A 13,317-nucleotide genomic window follows, 5' to 3' on the forward strand; every position below is an offset into this window, starting at 1 on the left:
TTTAAATCAAATTAAAATCTAGAAGACAAAAACATTAATCAAATTTATTAGTAAATATCATTGGCAATAAATCCGATAACATTCATAACAAACCCCATAAAATAAGAAAGCTAAAGTCAGCACAGTCTGATATAAAAACAAGGCAATATAAAATAAAAAAGAATAAAGGCTTCAAAATCCAATAGACCTGGGTTCCAGTTTTCCTACTTACAGCTTAATAAGGGGCTTGGGAAAAATTGCATCTTGAGATTCAGTTTAACAAAAAAACTGCATGTCATTTTTTTTTTAAAAAAAAGGATAAAACACACTGGCACATAAGAACATACACTAAAGAATATTCATCAGCGAATGGTAGCTTTTATCATAGTAACATGTCTAGTCCACAGCTGTGATACCACCTACATGGCCACAAACAACCAAACATTTAGGGATTCATCCCTGTCCAGTACTAACAAGCAACTTTAGCATTTTTAAAAACTCCCTTCATACCTCACCCTCTTTCCAGAGGGGACATCCTGCACCTGAACCTGGTACTTGATCCTACCATAAAGCCCCTCTGCCATTACTCACTTAACCACCTACTAGGCTTGCTAAACACATCCTCTGTCCAAATTTCACTAAGTCATGCACTTTGGTGGTATCAATCATCTACACAGGCCACCAACTCACATTCATTGGTACAGTTTGGATCTATAATGCTCCCCCAAAGGCCTATGTGTTAAAAGGCCTTGGTCCTCAGCCTGTGCTATTGGGAAGTGATAGAAGCTTTAAGGGTGGGGCCTTGTAGAAGAAAATGAGGGATGCCCTCAAAAAAAGATACTGGGACTTAGCCCCTTCTAGCTGTCTCTCTCTGCTTTCTGATCACCATTGGGTAAACAGCCCTCCTCCTCCACTCACCCGCCACCATGATGCCTGGTCAAATGACCATGAACTGAAACTTCTGAAACTGTGAGCCAAAATAATCCTTTGCTCCTTATAAATTGTTTATCTCAGCTATTTTGTGACAATGATGGAAAGCCGGCTAATAAATTCATCATGATCCTTGTAAACTGTGTTGTACCTCATTGGTTAACCTCCTCCTCCTTGCTGCTGAAACTGACCAGAGTTCCCCCTGGTATGTCTCTAACTTACAGATTCCTGCCTCTAATATGATTGGTCATACAGTTCCATGTTTACACTATAACATCTCATTATTTCTGCTTGCCACTAAAACTTAAAACTCTTTGATAGAATTTTAAAATGAAAAAATAAAGCCTTACCAAATATAATTACAAACATACCTACTCTACTGTATTTTGTGTTTTAACATTGGCCAAGAAATCAAAAACATATCTCTCCTGGAAAGAAAAAAAGACAGAAGAGAAAAAATGAATTCCTTAATGGCACAGTGTTGGGAAAGTTCTAAATTCCAACAGAGCAATGAGTATTACAAGGCACCCGTTAGTGTAGTTTAATAGATACTTTCTTTCTTTTTTTTTTTCATACAGAATTAGATCACTAATTTTTATTCAATTTGAAAACCTGATTAGAACCAAAGCAGTGAGAATGAAGCGTTACAAATATTGCAAAATTACTACATCATTGTGATATGGCTTTACATTGATTGCACATATAGGAAAAAATAACATTAGAATTAAGGCAATAAAAGGCCGGGGATTTAGCTCAGTGGTTCTGCTGCCTGCCTCCAAAGTGCAAGGACCCGAGTTCGATCCCTGGTACCAAAAAAAAAAAAGAAAAAAAGAGTTAAGGCAATAACAACATGTGCAAACCAAGCACATTAACCTTGACAGTCCTTAAGTTGTTTTGGTTCGGTGATGGCTGATGCTGCATGCAGGTCAGTCTGCTTTGAAGGACTTCATCCATTTAAAAAAATTCCCTCCTACTGGCCCACAATAGTGAGAAGTCTTCGATAATCTCCACTTGTGTCACTTGCAATCATTGTGCCCAGGGTCTTCTGATACATGTGAGTAAATAACTGTTTTATTTGTACAAGGTTGATCTCACTTCGAGAAACCACAATTCTGACCAGGGCGGAGTCATCTGTGCTGGCACCTTTCATGGAATGGTAGAGCCGCTCAGCAAAGAAGGCAGGATGGTTCAGGGCACACTGCACGATGGTCTTCAAACCACTTTCAATATAGCTGGAAAACTCACGACTGATGCTGCTTAACAAATCTCAATTAGCCATCCTGGAATAAGCCTCTATGGTCGCTTTCAGCTGAGGAAAGCTTCTTGTGGAGAGGATCATATTAAAACAAGACTCATCTGTCCCGAGTCTTCCCTCACCAGCCTGATAGAGGCTCTGGGCATCTTCCTGAGCCATCTGGTGGTTCACACTCTGATTCTCATCATGATTTCCCTGGCACATGGATACAAGTAAATGTTCAAAATGCCCTGATGTATCTGACCAAATGTCCTTTTCTAGGTCTCGTCCAAATTCTGACTGATAACATCTGACAATTTCTCGGATTTCTTGATTTGTTCTTGTGCACAAAATCTCAATCAATACATGTTCCTGAGTTCCTGCTCCCTGCACTGCATTCCGTAAACTCCAGGCATCATAATATGTAGGAGGCATGAAAAGGGCAAGGATAAGTTCTTCCATATTTCCACTCAACTCTGACTTGAGATCTTTGATTAAATCCTTGATTAAATACATGGTCTTAAAAGCTGCTTTAATCTTTTGCCTCTGATCATTGGAACGGTTGGCCACAACATCCACAATTGCCTGTTCATCTGTCCCAAATCCCTTCATGGCTTTGTGGAGGATTTCTGCATCTCTCATAGCATCAAAGTTGGCAGCGGGCCGGATTGTCCCCTGAGTGCCCTGGCTGGGGTAAGGAGTCTGTCCCCCAGGATACTGAGAGGGCATCTGACCTCCAGGAAAGCCACCAGGTATTGGGCCCTGAGCTGGTCCACTACCACCATAAGTCTGTGCAGGTGGCTGGGGGTAGCCAGAAAAACCTGATCCACCTGATGGGGCTCCAAATCCTTGGCAGGATATCCAGGAAAAGGCGGGTAGCCTGTAGGGGGATAGCCTGGGTATGACATTCTGACCTGGAAGCCGCCCTAATAGATACTTTCACTCATGAAGTCTATACTTAATTTAGCATATTCAATGCATTCTAGAACTATTTTGTAAAAACCTACATTTGTTAGATGTAAAAAAATTGACAACTAAATCATCATCCCATAAAAAGCAGATGTTCAAATGAAATGGGAAATAGGTGAGCTATTGCCACAAGAAGTACAATCATACCCAGATGACTTTATTCTATTAGTGTTTACTTTGTATTGTTCTTCTAGAATACTTTTTTCAACCTTTTTATGTTTGACTTACAAGTTCGACTTTCTAATAAGCTTCTGATGTAAAAGGTTTCTTTTTAGTCATTTTTGTTTGCCAGAGTGTATTTACAAATTATATGTAAATACAAGCTAACAGTCACAAGTATTCACTGACATTCTTTTCTTACCTTAGATCCTTTTTTTTTTAAGTTAGAAACTATAGCCAAATTTGAAGGCAAAAATGGCTGCATTCATTGAAGTCCTAAATAAGGGTAAGTAAAAGTTTATTACAACAAGCTCTTCTATCTTAATTCACACTGTGCTCACTAAAAACTACAGCTATGTTTAGGTCTCAAATATATTCTATTTTCAAGTCTGATTTCAGTCATTAATTTCACAAACTAATGGCTGCAGTTAAGCTGTAAAATCTTACCTAAATTAAATAGGTAATTACCTTTACAAGAGAACAACTAAAGAGATTCAAATACTCTACTGTTCTTCCTAACTATACTTCTTCATCTATGCTACCAGGTAATTTTTATTACAACCTCCCTTACTCGTTCCACTCCAGCCACACAAATCTTCCACTGAAGATACCACACACATTCCCAGCCCAGAATCTTTGCACTGGCTCTTCCCTCTACCTGGGATGCAATTCCTCAGGTATCTGCAGCGCTAATTTTCTCACCTTCTTCCAGTATTTGCTTAAATGTGATTTTCTCTGTGACATCTATAGGCCCTGACATACTTAAACTGTATCTTGCTTTCCCAATGCCCCTTACTTTGCTTTTTTTCCACAGCACTCATTTCCTTTAACCTTATTTATGTTTACAATTCATTGCAATCCACAAACTACAATGTTAGCTAAATAGGGCTAGAATCTTTGTTTTGCTTACTTATATACCATGGTAAGAAGTTACAACAGTGCCTACTTAGTACAAAGTAGAGGACTCAATTTGTATTTACTGAATAGATATAATACATTGCACAAAAGGTACTTTTCTGATCATTTACTGAATGAGTCACAATAATGCATTTAAATTTCACTCTAGCACTTCAGTGCATGACAAAAAGAGGCAAAACAAAAACTTCTAGACTGCATGGAAATTTTTTCCAGTATGTAATCTTTGGTCGCTTTCATTAAGCACTCTACAGAGCTTTGTGGCATCATAACTCTGCTAGATGGGTCAGTATTACCATTCTTATATTGTAAACTTGAATATGAAGTTATACAGCTTCCTGCCTAAAGCCACAAGGGCATACTTGTGGGATTCAGGAACCAAACAAAAAACCTACAAGATCGCAACAGTTCGTGTCTCTCCAAGTAACACGAAGGAGACAAGAGTTTCTGACACCTCCTCCGAGGAACCGAGAAGTTCTATCCAGCGCTTACTTTGGGCCAAGATCTCACTTCATCTTAGTGAAAGAGAGTCCCATCTAGAGACCCGACCTCTGACCTGAAGGAAACTCAGTCGCCCCAGCCCTTGCCTCACCCATCAGAAAGTCCAGACCCAAACTCGCAACCAGGCCTGGATTACCTTCGCTCACGCCCACCTGGGCCCCACGGGCTGGGGAGACTGTGCTTCACTCGCTCTCCTCACTCGAGGGAGCCATTCTCCACTTCCCTTCAAGGTCTGCTTTCTGAGCAGGTCGTTCCTTTGGTATGCAGCACCCCCAGCCACAGGGGAGAAAGGTACCGCGGCTGGAGGCAGGAAGACGGCCCCGACCCGCCCTCTTGGCACCTGCACTCAAAGTCCTCCTCCACGACTCGCCCCCGCTGAACGCCTGCCTACGGCGGCCGCGACAGTCTCACTGCGCACGCGCCCTGGCTGGGCGTGCGTCACGTACGCTAACGTCACGCACGCCGGCGACTCTCGCGGCATTGAGCCTTTCGTTCCGCGGATTTTGTTTCTCCGGGAGCTACTCCGACTGAGAAACGCCGTCCTCTCGCAGCCCGGGTGCTATGGCAACGGAGGCTGCGCACGCGTCGTTGGCTAAGCGGTGGGGGAGTGGAATGGGGCGGAGCTGATTTGCTCAGAAGGTGCTGACTCCGCCCCCTGGCCACAAGCCGAAGATTTTCTTTCCAGCCTTCTTGAGTGAATGTTAGTTCCTAGCGGAGACTGGCTTGAAACTGGAGCTCAAAACACGTACGGTTAAAAGCCAAACTAGGGGAACTGAGAGATAATATTGTTACATTGTTATTATAAATAGGGGCATATGAGGAAGACTAACCACAGAAGAAAAATGGATGATTTGACTAGACAGTCCAAAAAACTGAGATATATAGCCAATAAAGGTTATATACAGGGTTATTTAATCTATTGTTAAAAAGAGAATTGGGAATATTTCATTTTGCTTAGGTTAAAAAGATTGAAAATGCCCACTGTTGCTGAGACTATGGGGAAACAGGTTCGTATCTGTGAATGGGAGTGTTATGGTTTATAGGGTATCTGGATGTCTCTCCCAAAGACTCATTTGCTCATAGGTGGGGTTTGAGGGTAGCGATTAGATCATGGGGGCGTGATGCTCATCAGTGGATTAGTCCACCGATGAATTTATAGCTAAATATGATTTGGGAAGTGAAGCCTGGTTGGAGGAGGTGGGTCCCTGGGTGTTTGGCCTGGAAGGGTCTGTCTTCCTCCCTCCTCCCTTGAGATCGCTCTCACTGTCTCTCCCTCCTTCCTTCCTTTCCTCTCTCTACTTCTTCCTCTCCTCTCTCCCTCTCTTTCCTTCCAGTCTGCCATGCCATGAGTTGTTTCATCTCTGCGATGCCCTTCTGCTATGCTGCCCTGCCTTGGAGCCAGCTGACCTTGGACTGAAACCTCTAAAAACTATGAACCAAAATAAACCTCTCCTCATTTTAATTGTGGGTGTCAGGTATTTTGTCCCAGAAACAAGGAACGGAACTAAAATAGTAAAAATTAGTGTAAATCTACAGAAGGCAAAATTTAAAATAGGAATGCACGTTAGCCCAGCAATTTCCAAACTTGGCATTTTACCCTTAAGAAATAAATAACTGTTGCTCACTTTAGACAGAAGGCTTATTTCAGCACTTTAATAGCAACCACAGTAAAAGAGGGAAATACACTTTCTACTTAAGGACATTAATTTATGGTGGATAATATGGAGTTTTTTGAAGCTATTAATACTATAACTATCAACATATATGAAGCCACTAATAGGCTTATTTGCCAACAGTTTCTAGAATATAGAACTGTGTGTAGAGTTTGAACCACTTATGTCAATATATTTTAAGTATAAATGCATTTTTTCAAATTTTTCAGGACATGCTTCAATGGAGAAAAGATTATCTTTCAAAAAATGGTGCTAGGTCATTTGAATGTTAATATGGATCAAAACCTTATTTGGACTCTTTCTTCACATCATTAACAAAAATACACTTCATTTGGATTGCCAATCTATAGTTTAAAAACTCAATAACCATAAGAAAACATCTTTGTAACCTTGGAGTAGGCCAAAATTAAGTAACTGGACACAGAAAGCACTAACCATAAATGAAAAGTGTGTAATTGGACTATATTAAAATTAAGAGTCCTCATCAAAACACACCGAGAGTGAAAAAGGAATAGGAGAAATGTTTTACATATATATATATATATATATATATATATATATGTATACTGTATATACATATACCCACAAGATCTCACCAATAGTTGTTGCCTGTCCAATTTAACACAAAGGAGAATTGCAGTAATTCTCAAATCTGTTAATTGTGCATTCCCAATTCTGCATTTCAGAATATGTAGCTCCCACAATTAAATGAGATATCCCAACAAAAAAAGACAGTTCAAAAAGATAAAATCCAAGGGGCCAAAAAACATATGATAATATGCTCAACTTCATTAATCTTGGAGGAAATGCAAACTGAAACCACAAAAAATTACATTACCCACCCACTAGAATGGCTAAAATGGAAAAGATTGAAAACATAAATATTGGAGAGCATGAATCAATGGATAGCTATTAGAAAGAAAATGACCTTATAAACTGACCAGTTGATTGCCTGTGTGCCTTCCCTCTCTTCCTCTCCCTCCCTCCCTTTCTTCCTTTCTTCTTTCCTTCCTTCCTCCATCCCTCCTGTCCTTCCAGTAAAATGCTAGGATTGTAAGTGTGCTATTCAATCACTTAACAAATGACTATTGAATATTCTAGGACATTTCCCCAAGCTTTCCAATCAGTCTCCCACCTTCAAGAAGTAACCACTGATCTATTTTCTATCACCCTAATTTAGTTCTGCCTATCCTAGAATTTCATATAAATTCAATAATTACAGTGGATATATTTTTGTTTCCAGCCCCTTCCCATTCAGTGTAATTTTTAAAATATATTAATCCATGTTGTTTTATGTACATAAAGTTTGTTCCTTTTTATTGCTAAGTGGTATGCCATTATACGGGTGGACATTGTTTACCACTGTCCTGTTGATGGATATCTGAATTGTTTCCATTCAGGAATATTATCAATAAACCTACTGTGAGCATGCTAGCTAGCATGAGACATTTTTGTAAACCTATGTTCTTGTTACTCTTGGGTAAATGACCTAGGTGTGTAGGGGCTGGATTGTTGCATAGAACAGAGTTTCTCAATCTCATTGCTATCCACACTTTGAGAATCACTGAGGCAGATGGATATGTAATTTCTTTTTTTTAATGTTTTGAGACAGAGTCTTGATATGTAGCTCAGGCTGGCCTCAAATTCCCTAGGTACTCCAGGCTGGACTCAAACTCAAGATACCAAGGGCTAGGCTTACAAACATGTGCCACCAACCTGACTGGATGTGTAACTTTACAAAATCTAAAGTGTCTGCATGATGGTACTGGGAAAATTGGCTAGCTGCATGCTAAAGCATCACACTCAATCCATATCTCTCACCCTGTACTAAAGTAAAATCAAAATGGGTCAAAGACCTAGATATGAAAACAGAAACACTTAGACTGCTGTAAGATAAAAGAGGAAAAACACTTGAAGACATGGGTATAGACAAGGACTTTCTGAACTCTAATAGCACAAGAAATAAAATGAAGAATCAACAAATGAGATTATATTAAATTATATAGGATTTTTTTTGAGATCTAAAAAAAACAACAGAAGGAAGAGACAACCTTCATAACAGAAAAAATGTCATCTACTCTTTGATAAAAGTCCAAAATCTAGAATAGTTACAAAAATTAGATCCTACAAAAACAAATGACCCAATCGAAAAAAATGGGCAAATGAGATGAATAGATACTTCTCAGAAGAAGAAGCACAAATGGCCAATAAGTACATGAAAAAATGTTCAACATCTTTAGCCAATAGGAAAATCCAAATCAAAAACAACACTGAGGTTCCATTTTATACCAGTCAGAATGGTTCATGGAGAACACAAGGAACAACAAATGCTGGTGAGGCTGTGGGGAAAAGAGACCTTTCTACATTGTTGGTGGAAATGCAAATAAGTACAATCACTATGGAAAACAGTACGGAGATTCTTTCTAAAAATAGAAAGTCCTGAAAAAGCTAAAGACATCATACTGTAGAAATACATGTACACTCATGTTTATATCAGCATAATTCACAATTGCCAAACTACAGAAGCAGCCTAGATGTCCAACAACAGATGAATGGATAAAGACAATGTAGTATATTTACACAATTGAATATTATTTGACTATATAGAAGCATAAATTCATGTCATTTGTAGGAAAAGGGATGGAACTTAAGAACATAATGTTAACTGAAATAACTCAGACATATAAGGTTATTGCATGGTTTCTCTTGTATGAGAAACCCAAAACAAAGCTAAATTAAAGAATAAAAAAAGAAGAGAAGGTAGAAATCATGGAGATAGATTTCGTGGACATAAGGAAGGGGGAAAAGGGAAGGCGGGGAGGAGGAAGAAAAGGTAACAAAAATTATCAAAATATGGTATATATGTACCAATTTCCCAAAATGAATATAATTGTATAGAGCAAATATATACCAATTAAATAAGAAATAAAAGAAAAAACAAAGCTGATGCATCATTTTGCAGTCCTACTATCTACAGTTCATTAGAATTCTAGTTGTTTCACATTGTTTTCAACTTCTTACATTGTAAGTCTTTTTCATTTTGGCCACTAGAAGGAATAAATTACTTTTTAAATGTTATTCTTAATAAAAATGTGAATATATGAGTGTTGCTCTTTGTGGAACTAAGAAGTAGATGAATAGTATGTAATTTCTTAAACAAAATCACTGTGTTCCCAGGGGTTTCTAAATATTTTTAGGAACCAAACAGCAAAGCTTTTACCAAGCCAACCCTGACAAAAATTAAAACATTAACTAAAATTTATTGAGTATAAAGTATATGCTAAGAAATGTGATATTTTCTTAACTTTTTAATCCACTCAATTCCATGAAGTAGGTACATTTATTATCCCCATTATATAAACACAAAAAATAGGGATCAAATTGATTAAGCAATTTTCTGAAGGTCCTATAGCCAACAGGTAGGAGAGTCAGGATTTGGATTTAGATCTCCCTAACTGGAACACAAATCAATTATCTGGAGAAGTCCTATAAATTGCTTCCAAATAATTTAAAGATACCTTTATTGGTCATATTCATGGCCACAAATATGTTTAGTAGGCCGGTAAGTTTTATTTATTTTTTCCTCATTAAGTTTATTGGTACGTTTTAGGTATAAAATACAGTTACATTCATCATTGGGATCTTGTACCATTACATGAGTATCTTGGTTCTTATTTTTTTCCCCTTCCCCTGCCCTCCCTTCATCCCCTATACGTATTTGCAAAGACTTTGTTTCAATTTTTTACTTTTCTCATATTTTTTCTTTTCCCTTCTTTCCTTTTCCCTACCCCTCCCACTTCCCCTGCTCCTTTAGACCTGTTCTTCCTATTACACAATATCAATTATACATTTTTAAAATTACAATATCAAGATCTAGGGGACATTACCACAGATTTTACAGAATTTAAAAGAATATAGAAAGCATATTACAAAAATCTGTTTTGAAATAAATTTGACAACTTCTAAGAAGTACCTTGAAAGACAAATTAATGAAACTAACTCTGGAGGAAATATAAAATTTGAATAACACCTATTAAAGAAAGTATATTCCTAGCTTGAAAACCTACCTATATGACAAAAACAGGCTCATATATATTTTAACTGATAAATTATATCAAATATTTAAAGCAGAAAAAAGAAGGAACACTTCTCCTCTCATTTTAGGAAATCAACATTGTGGTAATCCTAAAACTGGATAAAGATAATAGGAAAAAAAAGTATAAACATAGATAGAAATTTGTTTAACAAAACAATTAGAAGTCAGAGCTGGCAGGATGTAGAAAGTGGTTTTATTATATGGATGGCAGTGTTGGTTCAGCATTGGAAGATTCACCCCCAAACATCATCAGTTTAACAGAGGAAAGGAAAAAGCCACATGATCCTGTCACTAGTTGGAGAAAAAGTATTGGACTAAATTCTACAGCTGTTCATAGTAAAAGCTACCAGGAGACTAGAAGTAGAACAGAACCTTCTCAACAGATCAAAGACATGTACTCCATACTTCCAGCAAAAATGCCTTATATGAATGGAGACGATACAATGCTTTCTCCCTAAGGTGGCAAAGAAGGGCAGATATACCTACTCTTCATCTGTCCATTAAACTTTGAAACATAGGCCTAAACCAAAATAGTCTGGCAACAAAATGACACAATTAGGATAGGATTGGCAAGGTAGAAGTAAAATCTTTATATGCAGATGAAATGATCATCTACAGAGAAAATACTAAGAAATCTCTAGGAGCCCCTAGAACTTGTATTTGAATTTAGCAGGATGAGAAAACACAAGATATATATAAAAATTCAGGTCTATGTATACTTGCTATAAATGAAGAATTGGATATTGAAATTTAAAAGTTATGTAGGAATACAAAGGACCTAGAAAAGTAAAAAGAAAAAGAAACAGTGTTGGAAGACGTTTAGTACCTAATTTTAAGACTTCCTCTAAAGCTACGGTAATCAAGGCAGTGTTGGTGTAAGGAAAGACATATAGATCATTGGAATAAAACAGAGAAGGTACAAATAGAACCACACATATATAGTCTCTCTCTCTCTCTCTCTCTCTCTCTCTCTCTCTCTCTCTATATATATATATATATATATATACTCAATTCAAGAGCAGAGGAAAAGATAGTGTTTTCAGCAAATGGCACTAGAACACCTTGTATCCATATATAAGAAATTAACCTCAACACTTTATTTCCATACATAAAAATAACTTGAAAGGATCTATGAACCTAAATATGAAAGACTAAAACTATAAAACTATAAGAAGAAATTATAAGGGAAAATGTTTATGAATTTAGGGTAGGCAAGAACTTCCTAGGATACAAAAAAACATGATGTATAAAAGAAAAAAATTGATAAATGAGATTCCATCAAAATTTAGAACTTTAAATGACTTCGTAAAAGGAAAAGTAGTCCTTAAACAGACCATATTTACAATGCATATAACCTATGACCAGAATATATAAAGAACTCTTACAGCTCATTAATAGACAACCCAGTTAAAAAGTAGACACAAGAAGATGACAAATAGCCAGTACAGCACAAGGAAAGGTGTGCAACACTAGAATCAGAAAAATACTAATCAGTTCAATAACAAGATTGAATTATACACTCGTTAGGGAGATGAAGTTAAAAGTTTTAAAAGCCTTGTCATGACTTTTTCTTTTTGTTGGATTCTCTCCCTTTGCATTTAATTGGTCACGCCCAACAGATTCATTCTGCTGGGCTTCCTGGGGTTGTGATCCTCATTGTCTTTTCCTGGGATTTTGTCTAAAATGTTTTGGAGTGCTGGTTTGGTATTCATGAAGTTCCTAAGGTGCTCTTTATCATGAAAGTATCTTATTTCTCCATCGATTCTGAAAGATAGTTTTGCAGGGTACATCAATCTGGGTTGGAGGCTGTTTTCCTTTAGGGTTGAAATACATCACTCCAAGCTCTTCTTGCCTTGAGGGTTTGCATTGAGAAGTCTGCTGTGATTCTGATGGGCTTTCCTTTGTATGTGATTTCTTTCTTTTCTCTAACTGCTTGTAGAATTTTGTTCTTCTGTTGGGTTTCTGGAATCCTAACTATTATATGCCTATATGTAGATTTTTTTTGATCAAGGCTACCTGGAGTCTTATATGCCTCACTTATCTGTATGTCAAGTTCTTTTCCCCTGCTTGGGAAGTTTTCTGCCATCACTTCTGTGAACCTTTTTTTTTATGTCATCTGCACTCTCTCCTGTTTCTTCATTGACTCCAATGAGTCTTATGTTATTCTTCTTTGCATCGTCTAGCAGCTGCTGGATTGATTTCTCATGGTCCCTTACAATTTTAAAGCAATTTTTCTTTTCCTGGTCACTAATTGCAATCTTATCTTCTATATCTGAAAGTCTGTCCTCACATTGGTTCATTCTGCTGCATAGACTTTCAATGGAGTTTTTAATCTCTTGGAAATCTGTTTGTATCTGTTTTATGGATTCCATTTGTTTCCTATGTTGAGATTCCATCATGTTCCTCAGCTCCTCTATTTTTTTATCTGTGTCCTCTCTAGATTTATTCATCATGTCTTGCACTATGGGCACAATCTCTGCTGTTATGTGAGAAATTATTTCTGATTTCATTTTTCCCAGATCCTCTTTTGTTGCCAGTTCAGGGAGTCCAGGTGGTTGAGTATCAGAGTGTTCCATCTCATTTCCCATTGGGGTTGCTGTAGGTGATCTGGAAGTCCGTTTTTTGAGGCTTGTTTACATGTGTTCTCATTTCCATGGTGGGGGGGGGGCTGCTGCTGGTGCCCGAACAGCTCACCTCCTCTGCCCTGGGAGGGGTGGAATAGCAGCCAGGGAGCCTCCTCCTGGGCGTCAAGATTGGCTCACCTCCTCTGCCCTGGGAATGGTACAATGGCAGCCAGGGAGCCTCCTCCTTGGCGCTGGGATTGGCTCACCTTCTCTGCCCTGGGAGCTGTGGAATGGTGG

General features: G+C 38.0%; 1 pseudogene across 1 annotated transcript; it reads right to left on the reverse strand.

Moving 5' to 3' along the window:
* Positions 1-27: 27 nt before the first annotated feature.
* On the reverse strand, positions 28-4,825 carry LOC101720860 (annexin A7 pseudogene; annotated as a pseudogene). The gene has a single exon (XR_015448754.1). The product of XR_015448754.1 is annotated as an annexin A7 pseudogene (transcript).
* Between the last annotated feature and the right edge of the window lie 8,492 nt (positions 4,826-13,317).

Source organism: Heterocephalus glaber, unplaced genomic scaffold (genome assembly GCF_053883595.1).
Source record: "Heterocephalus glaber isolate CG9 unplaced genomic scaffold, H.glaber_assembly_v1.0 deba00000071, whole genome shotgun sequence".
Classification (NCBI taxonomy): domain Eukaryota; kingdom Metazoa; phylum Chordata; class Mammalia; order Rodentia; family Bathyergidae; genus Heterocephalus; species Heterocephalus glaber.